This window comes from Lampris incognitus, unplaced genomic scaffold (genome assembly GCF_029633865.1).
Source record: "Lampris incognitus isolate fLamInc1 unplaced genomic scaffold, fLamInc1.hap2 H_3, whole genome shotgun sequence".
Lineage (NCBI taxonomy): Eukaryota > Metazoa > Chordata > Actinopteri > Lampriformes > Lampridae > Lampris > Lampris incognitus.
Genome location: NW_026611078.1, coordinates 105,205 through 118,828, shown reverse-complemented (window position 1 = coordinate 118,828; position 13,624 = coordinate 105,205). Strand labels below are relative to the sequence as shown.

The following is a 13,624-nucleotide window of genomic DNA, read 5'->3' as shown; positions in this document are numbered from 1 at the left end:
CATATTGTATCAGTTTGACATGCCTGAAATACGGCGGTGGTGGTGCCTGCAGCTGCTGGAGTCATTTCCTCTGGGAAGTTACGCTATATGGACAAAAGTATTGGGACACCTGGCCATTACACCTACAGGAGCTTTTATGCGATCCCATTCTAAACCCATAGTCATTAACATGGAGTTGGCCCCCCTTTGCAGCTATAACAGCTTCCACTTTTCTGGGAAGGCTTTCCACAAGATTTTGTAGTTTGTGTGTGGGAATTTTTGTCTATTCATCCAAAAGAGCATTTGTGAGGTCAGGCACGGATGTTGGACGAGAAGACCTGGCTCGCAATCTCCATTCTACTTCATCCCAAAGGTGTTCGATGGGGTTGAGGTCAGCACTCTGTGCGGGCCAGTCAAGTTCTTCCACACCAAACTCACCCAACCGTGTCTTAATGGACCTTGCTTTGTACACGGGGGCACAGTCATGCTGGAACAGAAAAGGGCCCTCCCCAAACTGTTCCCACAAAGTTGGAAGCATAGAATTGTCCAAAATGTCTTGGTATGCTGAAGCATTAAGATTTCCTTTCACTGGAACTAAGGGGCCTAGCCCAACCCCTGAAAAACAACCCCATACCATTATACCTCCTCCACCAAACTTTACAGTTGGCACAATGCAGTCAGGCAGGCAACATTCTCCTGGCATCTGCCAAACCCAGACTCGTCCATCAGACTGCCAGACAGAGAAGTGTGATTTGTCACTCCACAGAACATGTTTCCACTGCTCCAGAGTCCAGTGGCGGCGTGCTTTACACCACTCCATCCGACGCTTGGCATTGTGCTTGGTGATGTAAGGCTTGCATGCAGCTGCTCGGCCATGGAAACCCATTCCATGAAGCTCCTGGTGCACAGTTTTTGTGCTGATGTTAATGTCAGAGGAAGGTTGGAACTCTGCAGTTATTGAGTCAACAGAGCGTTGGCGACTTTTACGCACTATGTGCCTCAGCACTCGGTGACCCCGCTGTGTGACTTTACGTGGTCTGCCACTTCATGGCTGAGTTGCTGTTGTTCCTAAACGCTTCCACTTTTCAATAATACCACTTACAGTTGAACATGGAATATCTAGCGGGGAAGAAATTTCACCAACTGGCTTATTACAAAGGTGGCATCCTATGACAGTACCACGCTTGAATTCACTGAGCTCTTCAGAACCACCCATTCTTTCACAAATGTGTGTAAATGCAGACTGCATGGCCAGCTGCTTGACTTTATACACCTGTGGCAATGGATCTGAATGAAACACCTGAATTCAGTGATTAAGAGGTGTGTCCCAGTACGTTTGTCCATATAGTGTATGATCGATATACATGCTAGTGATGAGTGACTGATTGTACAATGTAGAACATCGTTATTGGGGTATAATTATACTGCAAGGGTGTGCAACTAGTATTTAACAAACCAGCTAAGATTTTTAATGGCTTTACAGTGTTTTATACCTGCTGCAAAGTTATATTGCTGTATACTCCAATTAGCAATTGATTGCAATTTTCAAAGTAGCATCTGTCATAACAACAATTCATCATTTAGGGGTTTACAATATGGATTATGTACATTTCCATTATGCAAGTGATTTGCAATGTATGTCAAGTAACACACACTGGAAAGATATGACATTGTAATTCTAGTTCACTTTTGCTTTTAGTCGAGTACTGCAGAGAATCCAGACAGAACCACTCCCCATGGAGGAAGACACCCCACCACAGAGCCTCGAAGTATGTACAGGGAACATTTAAGTACTACTTATATGGTTGTTTACTCATTTACTTGATCTGTTTCATATATATGTTTACCTGTCAGTAATAACATCATCATTGATTTGAATTATCGTCCATTTCTCAAACAGGATGCAGTGGTGATGGAAAACATTTTGTGCCATTTTTTGAGGGGCCCCACGAAAGTGCGTGTGGAGGAGGTGCCCTTGTCGCCCCCTGGTAAAGATCAACTGCTACAACAGGTATACCACGAGCCATAATGGTGAGTCCATGTTCCCGCGCCAGCTGGAATAAAACACACAGTGGTTGGTTCTCAGGTCCCGTATGGTCTAGCGGTTAGGATTCCTGGTTTTCACCCAGGCGGCCCGGGTTCGACTCCCGGTATGGGAATATATTATACGGTATCACGTGTTCTCCTAAACGTCAATCAAACCGTATAATCCAACCCTGAGTTTATGAAATAGAAAACAATCTAGATGTGTTCATTACTGTTAGCGATAAACTCATATCGGCAGGATAAACACCAATTTAACTTTGTGTGCAGTTTTACACAATGTCCAGTGTTGGTCAGTTATGTGTAAAGATGACCAGCGAGCTTTGCTGGAACCAAACATGTCAGTGGGTCTTAAAGTGACGGACCAGATGCCTCAGTAACGACTGCTCCATCTTTTTCTAACAGTCTGCACACACACCGACACACGTGTCCTGCTTTTTGGGACTGGCGCTGGTCAGTATGAAGTCCGTGGTTTGGTCAAAGTGAGTCGTCACCATCACCTGACTGACCCGCTGTGATCGTATAGTGGTCAGTACTCTGCGTTGTGGCCGCAGCAACCCCGGTTCGAATCCGGGTCACAGCAGCGGATGTGAAGCTTTTGACTCTGTGAAGGAGGTCGTTTTAATGTCCTCCTGGGAAAATATTTGCGAAGCCCCTAACACTAGCACGACCGGGATTTCACTCCTACCTAAAACCACCATAATAATAATAATGATAATTATTATTATTATTATTATTGTTAATATGATGATGAGGATGATGATTATTATTATTATCATGATTATTATTATTATTAGGATGCCTCCTGGGCGCCTTCCTTTAGAGGTTTTCTGAGCATGTCCAACTGGGAGGAGACCCCGGGGTAGACTCAGAACTCGCTGGAGGGACTACATGTCCAATCTGGAGGGACTACGTGTCCAATCTGGAGGGACTACATGTCCAATCTGGAGGGACTACATGTCCAATCTGGAGGGACTACATGTCCAATCTGGAGGGACTACATGTCCAACAGCTCCTGATGTGTGATAAGAAAGGAGAAGAAGAAAGCAGGAGGTGAGGAAGAGGTGTGGGTGAGGAAAAGACTGATCTCACATGGAGCCAGCGGTCCATGAGGGTGTCCTCTTCATCCTCACATGGGATGAGGATGCAGTCTGGGACCTGTGGCAGATGAGTCTGCAGCTTCCTGCGGACATTGTGGACTTCCTCTGTAGCAGCTGCAAGACTGCGTCCTGCAGCCTTTGTGTCCTGAACCTGAGAACATCCCACACACAGGCACAGACCAAGAGAAAGTACACATGTACACAGTGAAACAGTCCAACACATTAGTCCAGCTCACCACAAGCAGCGCACAACTATACAACTGTACGTCATCACAGACTAAAGGCATATTGTGATGTTTCAAATACACAATGAGATGAACTGTCATGACGTCACATGCAAATGAAGAGATGCTTGTCACAGCTGTACACATCCTGCTCTTCTCTCCAACCCACATCACAGCAACACACATTGTCATTACTTGTGATGTACGTCTAATATTTATCAAAATTTAGCGCTATATAAATAACCCAGCCACTGAGGATGCACAAGCCAGTGCATCCTTAGTGCCGGTCCCAAGCCCGGACAAATGGGGAGGGTTGCGTCAGGAAGGGCATCCGGTGTAAAATCTTTGCCAAATCAAATATGCGGATCATAAATAAGACTTACATACCGGATCGGTCGAGGCCCGGGTTACCAACGACCGCCACCGGTACTGTTAACCAGCAGGGTGTCGGTGGAAACCATGCTACTGTTGGGCGAAGGAGAAGGAGAGGGGGAAAGCATGTCCAGAGGCAGCTAGAGAGGAGGAAGGGTAGGCATGTGGAGGTGAGAGTTGGAACTTTGAATGTTGGCACTATGACTGGTAAAGGGAGAGAGCTGGCTGACATGATGGAAAGAAGAAAGGTAGGCATACTGTGTGTGCAAGAGACCAGGTGGAAGGGGAGTAAGGCCAGGAGTATCGGGGGTGGGTTCAAACTCTTCTACCATGGTGTGAATGGGAGGAGTAATGGGGTAGGGGTAATTCTGAAGGAAGAGTATGTCAAGAGCTTGCTGGAGGTGAAGAGAGTGTCAGACAGAGTGATGAGTATGAAGCTGGAAATCGAAGGTTTATTGCTGAATGTTATCAGCGCATATGCCCCGCAAGTTGGGTGTGAGATGGAGGAGAAAGAAGAATTCTGGAGTGAGTTGGACGACATGGTGGAGAGGGTACCCAAGGAGGAGAGAGTGGTGATTGGAGCGGACTTCAATGGACATGTTGGTGAAGGGAACAGAGGTGATGAGGAGGTGATGGGAAGGTATGGAGTCAAGAAGAGAAATGTGGAAGGACAGATGGTGGTTGATTTTGCGAAAAGGATGGAAATGGCTGTGGTGAATACATATTTCAAGAAGAGGGAGGAACACAGGGTGACGTACAAGAGTGGAGGAAAGTGCACACAGGTGGACTATATCGTATGTAGAAGGCGCCATCTAAAAGGGATTGGAGACTGCAAGGTGGTGACAGGGGAGAACGTAGCTAGGCAGCATCGGATGGTGGTCTGTAGGATGACTTTGGAGACCAAGAAGAGGAAGCGAGTGAAGACACAGCCGAAGATCAAATGGTGGAAGTTGAAGAAGGAAGACTGTTGTGTGGAGTTCAGGCAGGAGTTAAGACAGGCACTGGGTGGTAGTGAAGAGTTGCCAGATGGCGTGACAACCACTGCAGAAATAGTGAGGGAGACAGCTAGGAAGGTACTTGGTGTGTCATCAGGACAGAGGAAGGAAGACAAGGAGACTTGGTGGTGGAATGAGGAAGTACAGCAAATTATACAGAGGAAAGGGTTGGCAAAGAAGAAGTGGGATAGTAAGAGAGATGAAGAAAGTAGACAGGAGTACAAGGAGATGCAGCGTAAAGCAAAGAGAGAGGTGGCAAAGGCAAAGGAAAAGGCGTATGGTGAGTTGTATGACAGATTAGACACTAAGGAAGGAGAAAAGGACTTGTACCGATTGGCTAGACAGAGGGACCAAGCTGCAAAGGATGTGCAGCAAGTTAGGGCGATTAAGGATAGAGATGGAAATGTGCTGACAAGCGAGGAGTGTGCTAAGAAGGTGGAAGGAATACTTTGAGGGGCTGATGAATGAAGAAAATGAGAGAGAGAGAAGGTTGGATGATGTAGGGATAGTGAATCAGGAAGTTCAGCGGATTAGCAAGGAGGAAGTGAGGGCAGCTATGAAGAGGATGAAGAATGGAAAGGCAGTTGGTCCTGATGACATACCTGTGGAGGCATGGAGATGTTTAGGAGAGATGGCAGTGGAGTTTTTAACTAGATTGTTTAACACAATCCTGGAAAGTGAGAGGATGCCTGAGGAGTGGAGAAGAAGCATACTGGTACCGATTTTCAAGAACAAGGGCGATGTGCAGAACTGTAACAACTACAGAGGTATAAAGTTGATTAGCCACAGCATGAAGATATGGGAAAGAGTAATAGAAGCTAGGTTAAGAGGAGAGGTGACGATCAGCGAGCAGCAGTATGGTTTCTTGCCACGAAAGAGCACCACAGATGCGATGTTTGCTTTGAGAATGTTGATTGAGAAGTATAGAGAAGGCCAGAAAGAGTTGCACTGTGTCTTTGTAGATTTAGAGAAAGCTTATGACAGAGTGCCGAGAGAGGAGGTGTGGTATTGTATGAGGAAGTCAGGAGTTGCAGAGAAGTATGTAGGAGTGGTGCAGGATACGTATGAGGGCAGTGTGACAATGGTGAGGTGTGCGGTTGGAATGACAGATGGGTTCAAGGTGGAGGTGGGATTACATCAAGGATCGGCTCTTAGCCCTTTCTTGTTTGCAATGGTGATGGACAGGTTGACGGACAAGATCGGGCAAGAGTCTCCATGGACGATGATGTTCGCGGATGACATTGTGATCTGTAGCGAGAGTAGGGTGCAGGTTGAGGAGAGCCTGGAGAGGTGGAGGTATGCACTGGAGAGAAGAGGAATGAAAGTCAGTAGGAGCAAGACGGAATACCTATGCGTGAATGAGAGGGAGGACAGTGGAATGGTCAGGATGCAAGGAGTGGAGGTGACAAAGGCATTTGAGTTTCAATACGTGGGGTCAACTGTCCAAACTAAGGGGGAGTGCAGTAGAGAGGTAAAAAAGAGAGTGCAGGCAGGTTGGAGTGGGTGGAGAAGTGTGTCAGGAGTGATTTGCGACAGAAGGGTATCAGCAAGAGTTAAAGGGAAAGTTTACAAGATGGTTGTGAGACCAGCTATGTTATATGGTTTGGAGACAGTGGCACTGACGAAAAGACAGGAGGCGGAGCTGGAGGTGGCAGAGATGAAGATGCTAAGATTTTCACTGGGAGTAACGAAGAAGGACAGGATTAGGAACGAGTATATTAGAGGGACCGCTCAGGTTGGACGGTTTGGAGACAAAGCAAGAGAGGCAAGATTGAGATGGCTTGGACATGTGTGGAGGAGAGATGCTGAGTATATTGGGAGAAGGATGCTGAATATGGAGCTGCCAGGGAAGAGGAGAAGAGGAAGGCCAAAGAGGAGGTTTATGGATGTGGTGAGGGAAGACATGCAGGTGGCTGGTGTGACAGAGGAAGACGCAGAAGAAAGGAAGAAATGGAAACGGATGATCCGCTGTGGCGACCCCTAACGGGAGCAGCCGAAAGTAGTAGTAGTAGCGCTATATAAATGTAGTCCATTATTATTATTAAACATGTTAGCATTATTGTATTGTTTTTTTCTTAAATATATTTAATGCCAAGCATGCTATGCCTGTAACAAGTGCTGACAGCGGTCTCAAAGCATCCAGATGATAATTCATGTACTTGATAGTGTCTATTAGGACACAGTAGAAATGTATTTCCCTTCAAGCTGACCAAGCTTTGAGAAGCATTAGTTTCAGCTCAATAGGACACCTTGCCCCCCTACACCCCAAAAAAACCCCAAACTTTCTTTATTTACAACAATGAGGTACAGTTACAATTGTCATTCAAAAACAGTAAACCATGGCGGTCTATTCCGTTGCCTAACGACACGGGGATCACAGGTTCGAATCCCCGTGTTACCTACGGCTTGGTCGGGCGTCCCTACAGACACAATTGGCCGTGACTGCGGGTGAGAAGCCAGATGTGGGTATGTGTCCTGGTGGCTGCACTAGCGCCTCCCCTGGCCGGTCAGGGCGCCTGTTCAGGGGGAGGGGGAAACAGCGTGATCCTCCCACGCGCTACGTCCCCCTGGTGAAACTCCTCACTGTCAGGTGAAAAGAAGCGGCTGGCAACTCCACATGTATTGGAGGAGGCATGTGGTAGTCTGGAGCCCTCCCCGGATCAGCAGAGGGGGTGGAGCAGAGACCGGGACGGCTCGGAGGAGTGGGGTAATTGGTCGGATACAATTGGAGAGAAAAGGGGGGGGGGCAAAAAAATAAAATAGTAAACCAATAAAAAGCAAATTTGTACAAGCCAGACGACTCCAAAGTCCATTCATTGTGAGTCTTTTTAGAGCTCAAGTAAAGTGTACTTCCTTTTTAATACTGAAGGTCTTTGTAGCTTTTTTGTTCTTCACATTTTCTATTTCTCCCCCTCAAGGTTCAAGATTAACTTTATTGTCCCACAAAGTGGGAAGGTTGGCTTGGGCTTTCACCCATAATGCATAAGCTGGAGCTGCACCTGGGGAGAAAGCTGGTCTGGTTGGTGTGCAACCTGCTCACTGGTGAGCTTCCCCTGTGCCGTCTCATTGTTGACCTTGATGGCTCTACTCTGTCAGACAACAAATTATCCGGGCCAAAAGGAAAGCTCCTTGATTCTGCTGCAGACTTGGATATCAATCCAAACTTCACCTGATCTGTGTTGGCCCTCCACTGATCAAGCTTCCTGACAAGGTGATTCAAGATCGCTCAACTGATCAACACTATGGCTATGAAATGTCTGTGCAGCCAGGGACGGAGTGCTTCCTGCAAGGCTGCAAGGCTCTGTTGGAGACTGGAACAGTAAACCACAGCTGCTGGTTCACCAAAGTGAACAGACTTGGTTCTGGGTGTCAAAGCATGGACTTAAAAGGAAAGAACCTGAAGAATCTGTAATTCATTGTGGAATTCACCACTGGAGGGTATTATCCATGTTGGTTCAACGTGAAGGTGAAACACTCCGGGATCGAGGGGCCTAGCCACATCCTGTTTCAGCTGGACTGCCTCAAGTCCCAGAGGAAGGAGGTGCTGGACCTTGTGATGCTGACTGTGAGAAGATCTGCTTGGTATGCCCACAGTGAAGCCATCTTCCAAGCACCGCTGTGCTCTGAGGATCAGAAGGAGAGGATTGAGGGGGGGAGAATCCTGTCCATCAGGGGAGAGGGGGACCCAGACACTCAGCTGGGGGACTCCTCTGTCAGGACCCGAAGGACACCTGACATCAAATGTGATGCTTCCAGCATTGGTGACTTGATCAGCTGGTCAGAAGGTGTGTCAGAGCCACCTCTCACCTGCTCCCTAAGCACCTGGGAGGTGAAGAACTTCACCAACACCCCATGGAGGTGCTCAACTGGTCTTGTCACACACAAAGCACTGAGAGGGTTGTTAAAATGGTGACTGAGGCAGGAAAAGAGGGATGGAAGGATCCGGGCTCAGGAGACCAGCAGGAGGCTGATGTCCAAGAATGACTCAAAGCAGGACTTGTGCAACCTGGCAAAGTTCTAGAAGTCAGGAGATTGATCTCTGTAACGGTATCCAGTGATATATGTGCAGTTCACCTGTTAATAAATACATACATTTGATTTGGCTTTGTCAATATAAAGGATTTCCCTTATATCTTTTAATATCTTGTAAAGGGGTTGAAAGCACAAACTGGCAAATTAGAAATACAAAATGATGTAGGTTAAAGTTATCCTATCCAAAACATAAACTCTTCTTTGAATCCCCCATTAAAAAATCAGAATTTTGGAGCTTTGAAGAAGACAGTAACTGGGATGGGTCAGTAACTACCCGAGTTGTTTCCTTTTTTTTCTTCCCCCAAGCTCAAAGAGGTTGTGTAAAAGCTAAAGCAATATAGTACGTCACTAACAAGAAATATTTTAGAGACACACACACATGCACGCACACACACACTCAAGTTTCTCTCCAAACTGGCCCTCATAGAGTCCCACATGAACGCTGTGGTAGTGTCCTGCTACTGGTCTTCATAGAAAACTGCAGCCATGGCAAGGCCGACCTTAGCCACCTTCTTGTCCTTGGCCTCAGGCTCCATACTGGTGCGGGCCAGACCCATCCAGTATGTTTCTGTGCAGGCCTGGTAGTCCATTAGCGTCTCCCCATCCTGCACTGGCGGGAACTCATCATCATCTTCCTCATCATAATCCTCACTTCCCTCTTCAGACCTCTTCATCCTAGCCCTCATCGCCTCCTTTTCCCTCATCCTCTTCCTCCACATTGTCCTCTGACTCTGACTCTTCCAGCCACTCCTGTGTTTCTTCTGCCTCCATGGGTGCATCCTCCCCTGCCGTCTCATCCTCCTCTGATTCTTGCTCACCACCTCCTCCATCCACTCTCTGTCATCACCTTCCCTTGCACCGTTCTCCTGTGCTCCCACCTCTTCTCCTCCGCTTCCTTCTCCTTCTCTCTGCCTCTCCTCTTCTCTCTCCGTGTCTCTCTCGCATAGTGTCGCCTCCTGCTGCATTTAAAGCAAGTAAACTCAGGGCACTCTCTAAACATGTGCCCAGGTTTAGTGCAGAGTCTGCACACACCAACTTGTGTGTGGTGAAAGACTCCACCATATTCTGCACCTCTGAGAGTCTCACATTGTGTGGAGTAGGGGAGTGAGCGGACCAGGTCGTTGAAACGTACTTTTAAGAATCTCGTTCCGTCAGCTATTTCTGTACCAGGCCACATGCCTGGTGTAGTTGGCGATAACGCCTCCCCCCCCCCCCATTCTTCCAGCTTTGCCAGCATCTTCCAGTCTTCCAGATAGACAGGCAGGTTGGAGTCTGCAGGTTTTCTCTGGCCATGTGGAGGCTTGTTCACTAATGCCCCTCTCCATTCTACCTCTTTGCTCTCACAAGTCCACACACACAAACACACACACACTGTGCTCTCCTTTTACCTCTCTGCAAGAGCTTTTGTGTCTCTTCCCAGAGATCCTCTATTGTTCTGATGTGGCTGTCTTATGAGATGCTGGGTTGTCAGTATGCATTACACAATAATAATAATAATAATAATAATCGTCATCATCATCATCATCATTACATGTATAATATGTAATGATGATGATGATTATGATGATGATGATTATTATTATTATTATTATTATTGGTCAAGCCAATAATAATAATAATAACTGGTGTAAGTGTGGCTGGTCAATATATGATTCTGTTACATCTTTACCCTTCTGTGCTGGACAATGTCCGAGTATGAAGTACTACTACTACTGCTATTACTACTACCACTACTACTACTACATATACTACTAGTATGAAGTACTTATTGTTAAAGTTACACAATGCCTGACCTGTCCACTTTGGCCTCTTTCTCCTTTATCATTATGTAACCCTGTTGAAATGTATTCATTATTATAAGATATCATTTTGAATAAATCATTTCATAGTTTAATAAATAGAATTTACGGTTAAAATGTTAAGATTCATTGACCAGCAAGGAAGTTATGATTTTGCTCAATGAGAGAAATGCATATTGGGTAATGTTCACCTTTTACTGAATACAGCATCTAAAAATGTGAAATATTTGTTGTGTAATAATATATGTGAAAATGCTTTAAAAATGCCTGTAAGAATAGGAAGAAAGAGGTACAAAAATGTTTTGTGAATTTAGTTTATTTCTGAAACTCTGGTGAATGAGCCAATCACATTGGAGGTCAAAGGGCGAGGGAGGGAGTTGAGAGAGAGCGACGAACGAGTAAGACGCGAGAAGCGTGTTGTCTGCTGAAAAGGAAACCACGAAATGTTATGTTAATGTGGACACCATTTTTAGTGAAAGTGTTCAACCAGGACTCTTATACTAAACTTTAATGGTGATATTTCTGTCCGTTTTGAGGGAACTACTCAGTACAAGAAGACAGAAAGAAGTTTAAGTTAGCTGCTGACTTAGTGGCGAGTGCTTTTGTGTTAGGGGTTGTGGAAGACCCCAAGCGCACGACACCAGACAGAGATGGGGTTAGCCGAAAACTGGCGTACTTTATTCCTTACGCGTACCAATAGTCAAACACAGGGAGGCAATGAGCGACAAGAAAAACGGAAAGTCCAAGGGGGAAAACTCGCGGGTAATCTAAAAACGGGAACACGGCAGGACACTAAATAGGATACTAAAACATAAACCAAGGGCTGGGGTGAGTTCGGAGAGAAAAGGACCGTGAGGGAAGAGTAGCCGCTACTGCGAGGTTACAACACGAACTGACAACGGGCGCGTGGGAGGCCACCAAACTTAAGCCCGGCCCTGACGAGCTGATTGGCTGCCGGCGAGGGGTGGGCGGGCCACGGCGCGGGGTGGGCGAGCCGTAACAGTACCCCCCCCCCCTCCACGGGAGCCACCAGGCAACTTGCCCGGCTTGTCGGGATGGGAATGATGGAACTCAGTGAGCAGCCCAGGGTCCAGGATGAGCTGGCGGGAGACCCAGCTACTTTCCTCCGGACCATAGCCCTCCCAGTCCACCAAATACTGGAACCCCCGTCCTCGGCGCCGGACGTCCAGCAGCTCTGGTTCATCCTCTCCGTCTGCCCGTTAGTCTGTTGGTGATAGCCAGAGGAGAGACTAACAGAGGCACCCAACCCCTTACAAAAGGCCCGCCATACCTGAGAGAAGAACTGGGGACCTCGGTCCGAGACGACGTCCAGGGGAAGGCCGTGGAGATGGAACACTGGGCTCGTCAGGAGGTCCGCCGTCTCAGAAGCCGATGGGAGTCTGGGGAGGGCCACCAGGTGCACTCCCTTACTGAAGCGGTCCACCACTGTCAGGATCACAGTGTTACCCTGGGAGGGAGGCAGTCCGGAGACAAAATCCAATCCGGCTTGGAGTTGGGAGGGGCTGCAGCAGACCCCCGGGGTGGCCTGGTGAGAGGCCTTGTTGCGAGCACAGACGGAGAAGGCCCTTACCAAGTCCCTGACGTCGATCCTCATGGTGGGCCACCAGAAAAGCCGAGCCAGAAAGGTGAAGGTGCGGTGGACACCCGGGTGGCAAGCAAACTGACTGGCATGGCCCCACTGGAGAACCCGGGGCCGGACTGCGTCCGGGACGAATAGGCGGTGTGGAGGGACGTGGCTCGGGGCGGGATGGGAGCGCAACGCCTGCCTGACCATGGTCTCGATGCCCCAGGTAACCACGCCAACCACCCTGGCCTCAGGAAGGATGGGACTCGGCTCCTCTGTAGCCGGCTCCCTCCTCGGGTGTTGTCAGGACAGGGAGTCTGCCTTCGTGTTGCAGGACCCGGGGCGATAAGTCAGCGTGAAGTCAAACCGACTGAGGAAGCTGGCCCACCGTGCCTGCCGACCATTGAGGCGCTTGGTTGCCCGGATGGACGTCAAGTTCTTATGATCTGTCCAGATGGTGAACGGCTGTTCTGCCCCCTCCAGCCAATGGCGCCACTCCTCCAGAGCAGCCACCACTGCTAGCAGCTCCCGGTTCCCGACATCGTAGTTCTCCTCGGTGGGGAGGAACCGGCAAGAGAAGAAGGCGCATGGGTGGACCTTCTGGTCAGACGCTGACCGCTGGGAGAGGACAGCCCCAAACCCGGTGTCCGAAGCGTCCACCTCTACGATGAACTGCCTCTTGGGGTCAGGGTGGAGCAGGACCGGGGCACTGGTGAACCTCTCCTTGAGGGACTGGAACGCAGAGCGGGCAGCCGGGGACCAGATGAACGGCTGGGAGGGGGAGGTCAGCCTGTTGAGAGGTTCTGCCACGCGGCTGTAGTTCCGGATGAACCTCCGATAGAACTTCGCAAACCCGAGGAAGCTCTGTAATTCCTTCCGTGATGTGGGATCGGGTCAGTCCACCACAGCCTGGATCTTGCGGGGGTCGGCCCGGGTCTGTCCCCTCTCAACGACGAAGCCCAGGTAGTCAACAGAAGGGGAATGGAACCGGCACTTCTCTGCCTTGACGAAGAGCCCGTTCCGGAGGAGACGTTCGAGTACCCGGCGGACATGCTGGACATGTTCCTCGAGGGTCCTGGAGAAGATGAGGATGTCATCGAGGTAGACCACCACAAACTCGTCGAGCATGTCGCAGAGAATGTCATTCATGAGAGCCTGGAATACCGCCGGGGCGTTGGTGAGGCCGAACGGCATGACCAGGTACTCATAATGACCCCGGCATCTTAAAGGCTGTCTTCCACTCGTCCCCCTTCCGGATCCAGACCAGATGATAGGCACACCGGAGGTCCGGCTTAGTGAAGACTGTAGCCTGGGTGAGGGGCTCAAGGGTTGAACTCATGAGAGGAAGGGGGTACTTGTTTTTGACGGTTATCTCATTGAGTTGGTGATAGTCAATGCAGGGTCGGACGCCCCCGTCCTTCTTCTTCACGAAAAAGAATCCAGCTGCCACCTGGGAGGACAAGGGCCGAATGAGCCCTGCTGCCAAGGACTCGGA

The 13,624-nt window shown here is 48.7% G+C and overlaps 2 non-coding genes across 2 annotated transcripts; both read left to right on the top strand.

The window, feature by feature from the left end:
* The first annotated feature begins 2,066 nt into the window (after positions 1–2,066).
* trnae-uuc (transfer RNA glutamic acid (anticodon UUC)) lies at positions 2,067–2,138 on the top strand. Its single transcript has one exon. It is a non-coding gene; the product is annotated as a tRNA-Glu (tRNA).
* Positions 2,139–2,533: 395 nt separating this feature from the next.
* On the top strand, positions 2,534–2,605 carry trnah-gug (transfer RNA histidin (anticodon GUG)). Its single transcript has one exon. It is a non-coding gene; the product is annotated as a tRNA-His (tRNA).
* The last annotated feature ends 11,019 nt before the right edge of the window (positions 2,606–13,624 follow it).